This window comes from Equus przewalskii, chromosome 1 (assembly GCF_037783145.1).
Source record: "Equus przewalskii isolate Varuska chromosome 1, EquPr2, whole genome shotgun sequence".
Taxonomy (NCBI): Eukaryota; Metazoa; Chordata; class Mammalia; order Perissodactyla; family Equidae; genus Equus; species Equus przewalskii.
The window spans coordinates 146693063-146707368 of NC_091831.1; the positions used below are offsets into that span (position 1 = coordinate 146693063).

General features: G+C 40.3%; 2 protein-coding genes across 12 annotated transcripts in view; one reads left to right on the forward strand and one right to left on the reverse strand.

The window, feature by feature from the left end:
• SNAP23 (synaptosome associated protein 23) overlaps positions 1 to 13024 on the reverse strand; it is a 31776-nt gene extending 18752 nt beyond the window's left edge. The window contains exons 1-2 of one of the 4 annotated variants that reach the window (XM_070583402.1): positions 12909 to 13024; positions 9643 to 9781 (exon numbers count right to left, since the gene is read on the reverse strand). The gene's annotated coding sequence lies outside the window, so the exon portion shown is untranslated. Of the gene's footprint in view, positions 1 to 8302; positions 8374 to 9642; positions 9782 to 12908 lie in introns of those variants that run through there. The other 3 variants (XM_070583388.1, XM_070583411.1, XM_070583394.1) reach the window with 3 other exon arrangements.
• Positions 13025 to 13890: 866 nt separating this feature from the next.
• The window catches only part of ZNF106 (zinc finger protein 106), a 59449-nt gene continuing 59033 nt past the window's right edge, over positions 13891 to 14306 (forward strand). For 2 of the 8 annotated variants that reach the window (XM_070583025.1, XM_008518586.2), the window contains exon 1: positions 13918 to 14085. The gene's annotated coding sequence lies outside the window, so the exon portion shown is untranslated. Of the gene's footprint in view, positions 14086 to 14306 lie in introns of all 8 variants that reach the window. The other 6 variants (XM_070583045.1, XM_070583067.1, XM_070583059.1 and 3 more) reach the window with 5 other exon arrangements.

Sequence of the window (14306 nt, forward strand, 5' to 3'; positions counted from 1 at the left end):
TCTCGGTTATACCATTTTATAGATAGGGAAACTACGGTTCAGTTTAAGTAAGCAATTTGGCCAAGATGATCCAGTCAGTAAAGAGCAGATTTATTATTCAAGTCTGGATGTATTGTGAAAGCAAGGATAGCTCACTGTCTGTTAAATAGTCTTACTGTTGGATGCATCTCCTTTTAATAAATACAGATCTTCCTTGATTTACGATGGGGTTACATCCCAATAAACCCATCATAAGTTGAAAATATCATTAAGTCAGAAATGCATTTAATACACCTAACCTACTGAACGTCATAGCTAGCCTACCTTAAGTGTGCTCAGAACACTTACATTAGCCTACAGTTGGGCAAAATCATCTAAGACAAAGCCTCTTTTATAATAAACTGTTGAATATCTCATGTAGTTTATTGACTACTGTACTTAAAGTGAAAGCAGAATGGTTGTATGGGGACAGAATGGCTGTAAATGTATCAGTTGTTTATCCTCGTGATCACGCGGCTGACTGGGAGCTGTGGCTCACAGCCACTGCGCAGCATCATGACAGAGTAAAGTTCACATATCGCTAGCCTGGGAAAAGGTCAAATTTCAAAATTCAAAGTATGGTTTCTACTGAAGGCATATCACTTTTGCACCACTGTAAAGTTGAAAAATCATAAATCAAATCTTCGTAAGCCAGGGACCGGCTGTGTAAAAGATGATATGACAACTGCTGTGAATATCAGAAAATAGGCTAAGCACCCTACCTGATGGCTCATTTAAAAATCTCAGATGCCTTCTATAATAAACCATGAAATTTTATCTCTTCCACAGACTCAAAGACAGTTAAATCAAAGGAAGAACTAGAAACACCAAAGTAAGCATGGTTTTCAGTTGTTTCGTAATAATTTGGAACCTGAAAATATCTACATTAATATAGAAAATTATATATGAATACAAAGAAAAAAGGCCTTAGGAATACAAAGAAAAAAGGACTTAGAACTTAATGAACAGGAGATCCATACGTCTTCGTTGATAATAATGAAGAGATACGCAGGAAGCAATGGAAGAAAATAGCAGTTTAAATCATCATCAATTCCCAGTATCCTGCCAAGAGCAATAAGATGATTTTATAGGGGCCGGCCCCACGGCCGAGTGGTTAAGTTTGCGTGTTTCGCTTCGGTGGCCCAGGGTTTCGCTGGTTTGGATCCTGGGTGCAGACATGGCACCGCTCATTAGGCCATGCTTTGGCGGTGTCCCACATGCCACAACTAGAAGGACGCACAACTAAAATATACAACTATGTACTGGGGGGATGCGGGGAGAAAAAGCAGAAGGAAAAAAAAGTCATTTGTGTTTAAAAAATAAAAAAAGAATGCTCTTATGAAATAGCTCATTTTATACTGGAAAGCAAGGACTTTGCCTTAAAATAGTCTACCAAGTTAGTTTTCTGCCTTATTCCCTCTCTTGAAAGAAAATTAGTCACAATGTAAGTTGCTCTATGAGTTACACTCATTGTTTATTACCATACTCTTAACAATTTGATAAAATTGGTGATTCTCTCTGGCATATTTTGATTAGACTTTCATGGTAACCAATGTATTTACACCAAGTGGAAACTTCTGTTCATATCAGGCTAGCATGGTGGTGGGCAATGGAAATCCAGCATTCAAATTCTGGCCCCAAAATATATTTGTTGTATGACCTTGAGCATGTTCCTAAACCCAAGAAAACTCAGTTTCTGCATACATAAAATAGAGATAACAGAGTCTATCTCATAGGCTTTTTTTTGGTGAGGATTAAAAACAATGATTTATACAAAGTGCTTGGCACAGTGCCTGACGCATGGATGATATTCAAATGTTAGCCAATATTTTAATATTATTAGGGAAGCAGAAAATAACAGTTGGCAAAGCAAAAGTAAAGCAACAATGTTAAATATAAGTGACACTGACATAAATGCAATTGAAAGTAACAGCTACTGAATATTAATCATTCCATCTGTAAGGCTAAATTTGAATATTAAAGTTGATGATATTGTACAGGCTTTATATATACACCTGAACCATTTTCATGCCAGTCATGAGTCTGCACACGTCAAGACAGATAGTAAACAGGTTTAAATTAAACCAAGTTTCTGGTTAAGTACTTATCTAGACAAACATATATAGCTTTGCATCTAAAAAATTAAAGATTGCCCTTAAACAGTTCTTTTTTTCTGGCTAAGGTGGGCAAACACAAACCACAAAAAAGGGCTTAGGTTATGAAAGTTAGTATATAAAGTGAACAAGTAAGACCAAAAAAAAATCAAATATGCACTATAATTACCTAGGAATTGATTACCTGAGGGAACAAAATACGGGTAGAAAAAAGTGTGGAAGGGAATCATTAAAATATAATCAATGGCTGCAGTAGTATAGAATTAAGAGTGATTTTTCTTCTTTTCCCAATTTTCCAAATAGTTTGCAATGTAGTTATATTACTTTCAAATTTCATACATTTATTTTCATCGTAAAATATGATAGCTTATGATAACCAAGAAAACAGATTTATAAGATTGGAAAAACCAGACAAGAAATAAATTCTAGACTCTAATTCATAAGCATAATACCAACTCTTAGCCTCTCTTGAGAGAGATCTTCAGCTGGCACATATTCACAGTAAATGCAAGTTTGCGGAAACATTTCCATCTTCTAACAGATGAGTACCCATTCCAAACCATAAAAGCAGAGAAATAATACAGTAGAATAATTCGTCCTAACCATTCTGCTAACAGATGTTTAGAGGAAAGATCCTTGCTAAGGTTTGGTGGGGAAAGATACTTCACAGCGGGAATTGGTTCGAATGGGGTCTGAATGATTTCTTAGTACTTTCATTGCAAAATAAGAAGTGGATAAAAGAGGATCTCATAAAGAAGCAGAGAACTTCGCTGGCATAGAGAATTTACAATAGCTCCATCCTGGAGTACAGCCAATCTCCTGTCACGGCCCCTCACCTCCAGTGTATCCTCTTTCTCTAACCTTCCTACCAACATGCAGCAACCTTAGGGATTCAAAGAAAATGTATGGAATTAGAAGCTGTTTAAAATGTCAGTCTGTAGGATTTGCTTTAAAATAATTTGGAGGTGGGAAAATGGGTAGGAATATGGAGGAAACAAAATTGGCCATGACTGTTACAGCTGGGTGAATATTACATAGAGGGTCATTATGCTACTTTCTCAACTTTTTATTATGAAAAAATCCAAATATATATAAATGTTTTAAAAAATGGCAGCTAATTTGTTAACAGTCTTTACTCACCATTTTGAAAGTTTAGATAGTGGGTAGTAGAACGAGAGGAATCACAGTAACAACTACAATAGTTAATATTATAAAGCACTATATATCCAAGACACTATTCTAGGAAATACAGAAAATATGTAAATATATACATACATACATACGTACACACACACTCATTTAATCCTTACAACACTGTCTTAGTCTGTTCAGGCTGCTATAACAGAATACCACAGAATGGGTAGTTCATAAACAGAAATTTATTTCTTACAGTTCTGGAAGCTGGAAGTCCTAGATCAGGGTGCCAGCACTGGTCACGTTCTCATGAGGGCCCACTTTCTGGTTCAAAGCTGGCACCTTCTCACTGCATCCTCACATGGTGAAAGGTGCTGGGGACCTCTCTAGAGACTCCTTTTAAGACACTAATACCATTCATGAGGGCTTCGCCCTCATGGCATAAGCACCTTCCAAAGGCCCCACCTACTAGTACCATTACATCAGGCATTAGGATTCCAACATATGAATTTGGGGTAGAGACACAAACGTTCAGACCACAGCAAACAATTTAATTCCACATTTTACAGCTGTAGAAACTAAGGAGCAGTCAAGTTAAGCAGCTTTTGCAAGGTCACATGGTAGGGCCAGGATCAAACCCAGGCAGACTGCTCTAGAGTATGTGCTTTCAATTACTACTATATATATTAAAAGGAGGAGAGTAGAGAGCCACATTATCAAGTCATTCAAATCTTTAGAAGCTTTGCCCAAAGTATAGATGAAGTCTCTGCATTCTGCTTTTCAATAGCAAGTCTAACTTCAGGCTTAGAGCACATTTTAGAGCAGTGATTCCCAACCTTAGCTACACATTATAATCACCTGATGAGCCTTTATAACTCTGGAGGCCCAAGCTGCACCTCAGACTAATTAAGTCAGAATCTTGGGGTTGGGAGACAGGCAGCAGTGGGTTTTGAGGCTCTCAGGTGATTCTATTGTGTAGTCAAGATTGAAAACCACTGTTTCAAATGAAAGGTTTTTTTTTTTAAGGTATAGACAAGTACTAACGGATGGTATCCTACCCCAAGGCCAAAAATGTAAACGTCTACCCCATTTTAATGAGATGGAATAAAAATGTTTAAACAAATATTACAGGTGATTTCTATTTCCCTTACACAATAATGTATTTTCTATAGGAAGCACTTTATTACTTTCAACATTAGAAAAGTTATAAACATGCTGGTTTTGTAGACAGGTTTCAGAATACTTTATAACTTCGTTAATAGCAAAAGTCTATTCAATAACTATAAACTTTTGATTGATAATGAAAAACTCTAAAAGATAAAAAATGTTGCAAGCTCCATATGACTTAAATATTGATATAAACAGCATTTTTCTACCATTCAGGATGTCTGTGGGTATTTCAATTCCCACTCCTATAAAATTAAAGTCTTAACCACTATTTAAGAAAATAAAATGCTGATTTTTAAAAACCAAAATTCTCAAAAGATAATGTAATACGTACAAAAAATTTTAAATATTCCTAGTCTTTGGCCTTTTCCCACTTTTAGCAATCTAGAAGAAAATCACAGATATAGACAAAAATACATGAGTCCCAGTATTATTTATATTGTTAAAAACGAAGTGATATAAATAACCACTGATGGGGGATTTGACTGAATAATTATGGTATAGCTACATGATAGAGTGTTATTCAGCCATTAAAAATTATTTTCGAAGATTTTATATTCTTCCATATTTAATTTTTCATCAAACATATACACAAGGTTTGAGAAGTCCAATAGTTCTACAACAATAATAAACAGCAGTTCCCCTGCCCTTCCCCCTCAAACCAATTCCAGCTCCCAGAGACAAAATTTTTAACAGTATTAGTTGTTCCAGTGTTTAACCCCAAATTTCTAAATCATATGCTTATAGTGTTGTTTCTTGATGTTTTTCAATTTTGGATATCATCCACTGACTTTCTACAATGAAGATATTTAGCTCTTTAAATTTTTTTTTTTTTATTCTTCTCCCTGAAGCCCCCCAGTACATAGTTGTATATTGTAGTTGTGAGGGCCTCTGGTGATGATATGTGGGACGCCGCCTCAGCGTGGCCTGATGACCGGTGCCATGTCCACGCCCAGGATCCGAACCTGATTCTAATTCTTCCTGAAGGCATTTAGATGAGATGAGAGTCTTATTTATGTTAAGATTAGATTCGTCCTTCGACTTCCTCTCTCAAGTTTACTTTCTACTTCCTTCTACAGGGACAAACGTTAACTATTCTTATATTGAAGCCCCAAAACTATGCAAATAAAAGAAGTACACCACTGAGTCATATCTGTTAAACATCTTGGTTTCCAAGAGCACTGAAGCACATGATTCAAGACAGATATCCTGCTGGGTGAGAAAGTAGCACTAAAAGTGACAAACTAAAAAGACCAAAATTACACTCCAGTTTTATAGAAGCACCTATTATTACTTAAATGCTTGACGTCCCACACCTAGTTTTCAAGTCCTGCTCAACCTTGGACCGTCCACAATTCTACTCTAAGGGACCAGGGTGTAATCCTGAGGAGGCAGATCTAGAAGTGACTATAATCAATTATACTGACCCTGTCTAAAAAAAAAGCCTGTGGGAACAGAAAAGGGACGCTCTACAGGAAAGATAAGAAGAGGCTCAAGAATGCAGCATTCATTCTCCAGGAAAGAGAGACAATCAGTCTGGCAGACATAAGGATGGTATCAGCCAGGGAGCTATCAAGCGTGAGGTGAGGATGATTGGCAAGCCTTCACCTTGCCTGAATGAAATATTCGCCCAACCCAGCCAGGTATTTTGGCTCTGACTACAAGTTCACCTGGAAGCTTTCTGGTTAGCTTCTCAAATATTCTGCAACCAGGAGTCAGATGCCACAGATAGAGAACATAAGCACTCAGGCCCCTGGAAGAGAATAACCCCCCAAAGCAAATTAAAAGAGTGGCAATCTAGTTTATACAAAAGGCAATACAGAGTAGTGGTTAAATGCCCAACATTTGGAGGCATAATGGTTTCAAATCCCGACTATTATTTACTTAACTTCTCTGTGCTTTGGTTTTCTCATTAAATGAGGATATAGTACTTACTTCAAGTGCTGTTATAAGGACTGAGTTAATTTATGCAGAGCATTTAGAACCTTGGCTGGCACACAGTGCTCAATAAAACTATTATAAGTTTTCATAATAATTATTAAATATCTCTCATGTTTTTGATGTGTGAATTAAAATCCAAGCATGATCAACTTTTTTAAAAATTGTGATTTTAGACTATCAAAGAAGTGCCACAATGTAAAGTCTCGGTGGTCATGCAGGAATATATACCGTGTGTATGTGTGTGCATGTATACAGACAGGCAGGGTTGCTTTAAAAGGCAGACAGGAGACAGGTTGTGAAGGACTTTGTATACTATACCAAGAAGTGTGGATTTTATTTTATAAGCATCAAGGGGCCATCTAAAGGAAATCTCAAATGTCAAAATATAGTTAAATTTAAAACAAACTTTAAATCCAAGTTACAGAACTCACAAAAGTCAACAAGATGAGGCAATTCCAGAAAAATAGTGACGAGTGATTTCAGTATTTTAGTTGCAATACAACCTAAATTGAAATCAAAACCGAAATGTCAGTGAATTTAAATGAGCGTAAATGGAACCTCACCTCCAACCCCAATATCACAAAAGGAACAGTACATGCTGTTTCCTGGCTCCACAATCCACTTCCTCCAATTGTTGGAGGCAATGGATCCATCTGTTTCAAGCCCCTACCCACTATGACAAAGAAAAGACGGGTCCTTGTCATCAACTCCTCTGTCAATCTACGGACCTAAAACAAAATATGACACTGGAATAAAAAGTTCAGGACTCTTGGGGCTGGCCCCGTGGTGCAGTGGTTAAATGCGCACGTTCTTCTTCTTGGCGGCCTGGGGTTCGCTGGTTTGGATCCTGGGTGCAGACACGGCACCGCTTGGCAAAAGCCATGCTGTGGGAGGCGTCTCACATATAAAGTGGAGGAAGATGGGCACGGATGTTAGCTCAGGGCCAATCTTCCTCAGCAAAAAGAGGAAGATTGGCAGTAGTTAGCTCAGGGCTAAACTTCCTCAAAAAAAAAAAAGTTCAGGACTGCTGGATGCAAGCAACATCATATATTATAAATGCTAACATATACACAATGCAGAGTACAAATACAGCTAAAAATCGATTTCCAGAAAGTTTAAGACACAGGAACGAAAGAAGGAAAAGAGCCTTAATTCAGAAGGAAAATTAAAGGCAGCTGATTTCACAAAAATGTCAAAGAGCTAACATCCTCTTTTTCCCTTTTGTTATTCTAATCTACTCTCATTTGGTGAAATCAGATAAGTAAGTTTGCTAGAACTGTGTTACAAAAATGAATGCCATCACAGGGCTCACAGAATTTTGAAGTTCATTGGCCTTAGAGTTTAGGCAGTCCAATCTTCACTTTATTTTAAAAATGAGTATACGAGGCCCAAAACAGTATTTTCCAAAGTGTACAGCCAAAACAAGAGAAGATTTTAGCTGTTATATAAGCAATAGTTATGTACTTAACAGCTATGTATTTATTATGTGTACTAGAACAAGGTATAAAATGCAACAAGACCATGGATTTCACAGATTATCAATTTGGAAGAGGATAATGTTCAAAAGAAGTCCACTGAAAATATGTGATTAAGGGGCCTGCCTGGTGGTGCAGAGGTTAAGTTCGTGTGCTCCGATTTGGCAGCCCAGGGTTCCCTGGTTTGGATCCTGGGCGCAGACCTATGCACTGCTTATCAAGCCACACTGTGGCAGGTGTCCCACATATAAACTAGAAGAAGATGGGCACAGATGTTAGCTCAGGGCCAATCTTCCTCGGCAAAAAGAGGAGGTTTGGCGGTAGACATTAGCTCAGGGTTAATCTTCCTCCAAAAAAATAAAAAAGAAAATATGAAGTAAAATAATAACAGATGATCTTCTAAAAGGCAAAACTTATCATGGTGGCATGGTTCATGATAAATGAAGTACCGACCTCTGTTCCATGAGCAACAGGATCTATTTTTTTTGTTTGTTTGCTTTCTTCTTGATTCAAAAGGTTGTGTTCTGAATGATTAGAAAAGATGTGACCTTAAGCCAGCTTCTTACTATACTTAAGTTCTTTTAGAACAAAAGAAACAAACGCTAAGATCTATGCAGAAATTCTATTGTTCACAGGAAAGAGTGTAATATTGTTAAGAAACTAACAGCACAAGTCATTCCTATTCTGGAAGTAAGATAACAGCACTTTTCTAGGGCATATCCATATATCACAAGCACTTAAAAAAAAAATCCAAAAAACCCCAGGGGGCTGGCGCCGGATCTAGTGGTTAAGTTCTCTGGCTCTGCTTCAGCGGCTGGGGGTCGAGGTTCAGATCCCCTGTGTGGGGACCTAGCCGGGCTGGTCAAGCCAGGCCGTGTCAGCATCCCACATAAAGTAGTGGAAAATTGGCACAGATGTTAGCTCAGTGACAATCTTCCTTAAGCAAAAAGAGGAAGACTGGCAACAGATGCTAGCTCAGGGCCAATCTTCCTCATACACACACAAAAAAACCCCTAGCAACACTGATAAATATTTAAGCTGTAGGCTAAATTATAGGATCATTTTATTTACTTTCACATGACCTGTCAAAACAGCATGGTAATGTGAGAAGAGGTGTTTCTCCTGATTTTTGCTAATATTTATATGAATGTGGTCTTTTTCATTACCTCTTGCCAAAAGAACAAATGACAAGTGATCACTGGATGCCTTAGGCATCAACTTTGCTGGTAGCAAAAATATTAATTTTTTAAAATTTTACTATGAAATATTATAAGATTAGCTCTCAAAGTATTCTAGCTAATGATGTCTCACGCATTTCAAGTGTGGTATTTTCCAGGCTAGGCAAGAACGCGGGAGAACCAGGTAAAAACAGGTATGAATGTACTTTGCTGGAGAGCACGGACTCTCCACTGACGTGAACCTCAGAAACCATCTTCCAACAACTAGTTCAGTTATCTGATCACTGTGGTCACCATACAGTCTACTAACTCCGACCACGGCAAATCTGTGGGGGTAGGGGGTGAGGGAGTGGGAGTTTACCTCTGCTTGGTTTCAAGGAAGGGTCCAGGGAACCACCATCCCGCCACCCTTCCTCAGACGGCCCCTCGACAGGCTCTCCGCGCCTGGCGTCCTCGCGCCGGGCCCGACCCGCCCAGTCCGAGCAGAGCGGCCCCTCCTCCCCTGAAGCCCGACGCCACCAATTTTTCAACCGTCACGATATACTCTTTCTCCTTGAGACATGATCCCAGTCTTCCCCTCGGCCAGCTCCCTCAGCCCCACTCCTGAAGACTCACCAGGCAGTTCGTCACTCCTCTGCGGCCGCGGCAGCTCGGACACCCCCAGCCTGGACTTCGAACTGTTCCCTTCGTGCGCCTGCGCGCGCCGGACTCACACGCCTGCGTACTTCCCCGCGCCGAGGACACGGCCACACCCCTGCAGTTGGAGCCAATCACGGGGCGGGGGGTTTAAATCTCCCTGCCACGCAGGCGGGGAGTCTGGGACTCACCCGTTAACCGGCTGATTCGAGTCCCACTCGAAGGTGGGAAGTGTTCAAGCGACAGACATTTACGTGTGCTATGCTGAGGGCAAACTGTATGCCAGGCACCGTGCGGTGTGAACACTGAGGAAAAGAAAGCGAATAGAATGCCTTCTCTGCCCTCCAGGGTCTTTTGATCTGTCTAGACTGGGAGATAGATGTGTAAATAAATTACAGTGGATAGCATATAGTGCACAGCATATAGAAATTCCGAGGCGCTGCTGGCTCGCAATGAACACAGCGCCTTATTCTTAGGGGTGTCTAGAAAAATTCCCAGAGGAAGTGACTTTTGAATCATGAAGGATGAGCAGGAGTTCCCCCGGAAGTCCGGGAGGGTGGGAGGGAGACAGAGTCGTCCAGACTGTGGGAACAGCCTACGCCAAGAAAAACATAGCGCCTGCTGGAAATTCCTTGTAGTTCATCCTGGTTGGAGACTCAGAGCTCATCGTTTATCTCCAGGTGAAGGGAAAATAAGCTTTAAAAAGTTGGCAATGGCCAGATCTTGGGAGGTCTTGCGTTTTTGGACTAGTGAGCCTGCACTTTATACGGTGACCCCTGAGAGCTATTGAAACGTGTTAAGTAGGTCTGGGAACTCTTCCAGGCACCTCTAAGAATAAAGCACAGTGCTGGAAATTAAAAAAAAAAAAAAAAGTTTTAAAGGAGTAGTCTATTCCTAAGGGGTCAAGTAAGATAAGCGTGAGAAATATCTTTTGAACTTAGTAGCACAGAGATCATTAGTGATCAAAGAAAGTTAGGTATTGGAATAACGAAATTGAAAAATAGATTGCAGCAGTTTGGAGAGAGGGGGTATGCAGAACCGGGGACAGGTTGTAGAAAGCTTTTGGCAAGTTAGGCCTTGAGGGGAGGAGGGAAAGAGGATGACAAGGGGTCAAAGATTTTTGTTCCTATTTCTTGGATTTTTTGTTAGAATTAAGGCAGGAGAAACTTAAGCATGACAGGGAAGATACAACTGAGAAAAAACAGTTGAATAGTGCACAGATCAATGGAACAAAATTGAAAGCCCAGAAATAAAACCACACATCTATGGACAGCTTATCTTTGACAAAGGAGCTGAGGGCATACAATGGAGAAAAGAAAGTCTTTTCAACAAATGGTGCTGGGAAAACTGGAAAGCCACATGTAAAAGAATGAAAATTGACCATTCTTTTTCACCATTCACCAAAATAAACTCAAAATGGATTAAAGACCTAAAGGTGAGACCTGAAACCATAAGGCTTCTGGAAGAAAACATAGGCAGTACACTCTTTGACATCAGTATTAAAAGGATCTTTTCGGACACCATGCCTTCTCAGAGAAGGGAAACAATAGAAAGAATAAACAAATGGGACTTCATCAGATTAAAGAGCTTCTTCAAGGCAAATGAAAACAGGATTGAAACCAAAAAACAACCCACTAACTGGGAAAAAATATTTGCAAGTCATATATCTGACAAAGGCTTAATATCCTTAATATATAAAGAACTCTCGCAACTCAACCACAAAACATCAAACAACCCAATCAAAAAATGGGCTGGAGACATGAACAGACATTTCTCCAAAGAAGATATACTGATGGCCAATAGGCACATGAAAAGATGCTCATCATCGCTGATCATCAGGGAAATGCAAATCAAAACTACACTAAGATATCACCTTACACCCGTTAGAATGACAAAAATATCTAAAACTAATAGCAACAAATGTTGGAGAGGTTGCGGAGAAAAAGGAACCCTCATACACTGCTGGTGGGAATGCAAACTGGTGCAGCCACTATGGAAAACAGTATGGAGATTCCTCAAAAAACTAAAAATAGAACTACCATACGATCCAGCCATCCCACTACTGGGTATTTATCCAAAGAGCCTGAAGTCAGCAATCCCAAAACTCCTGTGCACCCCAATGTTTATTGCAGCTCTGTTTACAATAGCCAAGACGTGGAAGCAACCTAAGTGTCCATCAACAGACGAATGGATAAAGAAGATGTGGTACATATATACAATGGAATACTACTCAGCTGCAAAACAGAACAAAATCATTCCATTTGCAATAACATGGATGGACCTTGAGAGAATTATGTTAAGTGAAATAAGCCAGCAAGAGAAAGATAATCTGTATATGACTCCACTCATATGAGGAATTTAAAACTATGGACCAAGAACAGTTTAGTGGATACCAGGGGAAAGGTGGGGTGGGGGGTGGGCACAAAGGGTGAAGTGGTGCACCTACAACATGACTGACAAACATTAATGTACAATTGAAATTTCACAAGATTGTAACCTATCAATAACTCAATAAAAAAAAAAGAAAAAAAAAACAGTTGAATAAAGACAAGTGCTAGTCAGTAGGTAAAGATTCTAAGAGGGTAAAAGTATAGGCAATCCAGATCACCAATTGGCGGAATGGTCTTAAACAGAGATCTCAGTTATAAGGAGAGGAAGTATGTGTCTGTAAGTTTGAATGTTTAGTAACAGGAAGTTAAAGAAGTTCTCATCTGATGACCTCTGTTTTCTCTGTGTAGTAGGAGACAAGGTCATCTGCTGATAGTAAAGAAATTGGGAATTTTAAGAAAGTAGAGAAGGTTTGGAATACTGTTGTAGAAAGCGATAGAGCAAATTGACCAGAGGAAAGTAACAGGACTGGTAAGCCACGTTGAAGGCCTGTGTAAGATTGTTAAAAATGAACTCACCAGTTTCTGCCCTCCTGTGTGACTTTCTTAAGCAGTAATCACTTCTTGAAGTAGAAGTGGAGAAAATGTATGGTTGAATTCATTTAGAGTTCGGATGGTTACTGGCATAATACCATGGTTCTCAATCAGGGACATTTTTCGTTTATGCTTTCCAAGGGATATTTGGCAATGTCTGGAGACATTTTTGATTATCAAGATGATGGGGGGGATGTAAGGGACTGATACAGGCATCTAGTGTCCAGGGATGCATCTAAATGTCCTACAATGCACAGGAGAGCACAAGAATTATCTCCAAAATGTCAGTAGTGCCAAGGTTGAGAAGCCATGGTCTAGGATTACCTTGATGCTCACCGACAGCTGACCCTGGTCTTCTACAAGCTTTTACGTGGACTACGGCCCAGAGCTCATAGAGTAAAGCAGTTCTTCCCTTGCGTGCTTGTTAAGGAGAGTAGAATGAGCAACATACCTCAGACCTGAGTGTTTCAAGGTCTTATGATGTCACAAATACAGAATTGGAATAGTTCCCCAGTCCTCTAGAAGCAAATCTGGATTTACACATAGATGAAGGGAGCTGTTTACTTTGATTTGAGGCATTGAAGGTCTTGTTAAACATAGATATTATTAGAAGTTCAATAATATAGGAGTAGCTCTTCACACATTATCAATCTTAATGTAACTTGGTTTATCTGACTAATTTCCGTCACTAAAATAGGATCCTGAGGGAATGGGTGTGGGCTAAGTTTAATAATAAATATAAGTACATTAAGTACTAATAAGAATATAATCATTAGTATTGATGGATTGTCTGCTCTGTGATAGGTACCATTATGGATAGGCACTTGACCTCTGTTATGTCATTTAATCCTAGCAACACCTTGAGAGATAAAACATCATTATCCTAATTTTAACTGTGAGGAAAGTGAGGTTCCAAGGAAATTTGTAATTTGCACAAAGTCACAAATTACTAGTAGCTAGGTCAAAATTTGAGTTCAGGTCTGTGTGTTCTAAAGCTCTTGCACCTTCCATTAAGCTTCAGTAAGTTTTCCAAGAAGGAATGGTTGGAAATGTAGCCGAAACAGTCGCCGAAAGGGAATGGTAGAGACTTAGGAAGAGAATCAAGAGGGAGGCCTGGAAAGAGCAAAGAGAATGAAGGAACCAGGGAGGCTGGTCGTAGGAGAGTCCAGCGCAGCAGACTAACTTCGCAAGCCGGCATGCCCTTTGTCTTTCATTCTTTTAGAGTATGTAAAACCTCTTTCCCCTGTGTCCGTTGTTCACTCTCGTGGGTTCAAATAAAGCTAGATTATTGAGAAAGGCGGACCGCAAAGAAAAAAAAAGGGAGCGCTACGGCGACGGTGTGCGCCTGCGCGCTGGCGGCGGCGGCGGCGGCGGTACCCAGAGGGGAGCGGGTCCGGAGCGGGCCGCCGGACCCAAAACCGAGGGGGGCGTCTGGGGTGTCAGGGAGCTCCCTCTCCCGGGCCTCGGCGGCTTGATGGAGTAAGAGGGGTCGGCTGTGAGTGTGAGTATCGAGGGGCCGGGCTGCGTTGAGGGGTATCGGAGCCCAAGGGTCCTGGTGGTCTGCCCCTTAGGGAGGTTTGGGGCTCCAGGACGCGGCCGGGTCTCCGCTCCTGCAAGCTGCGGCGCAGGGGCAATCAGGTCGTCCTCTCTCCCAGGGCCGCGCGGGTTTACGGGCAGGCGCTGCTTCTGGCTTCGGGGTACAGATTCTCGCGGGGGCGTTCC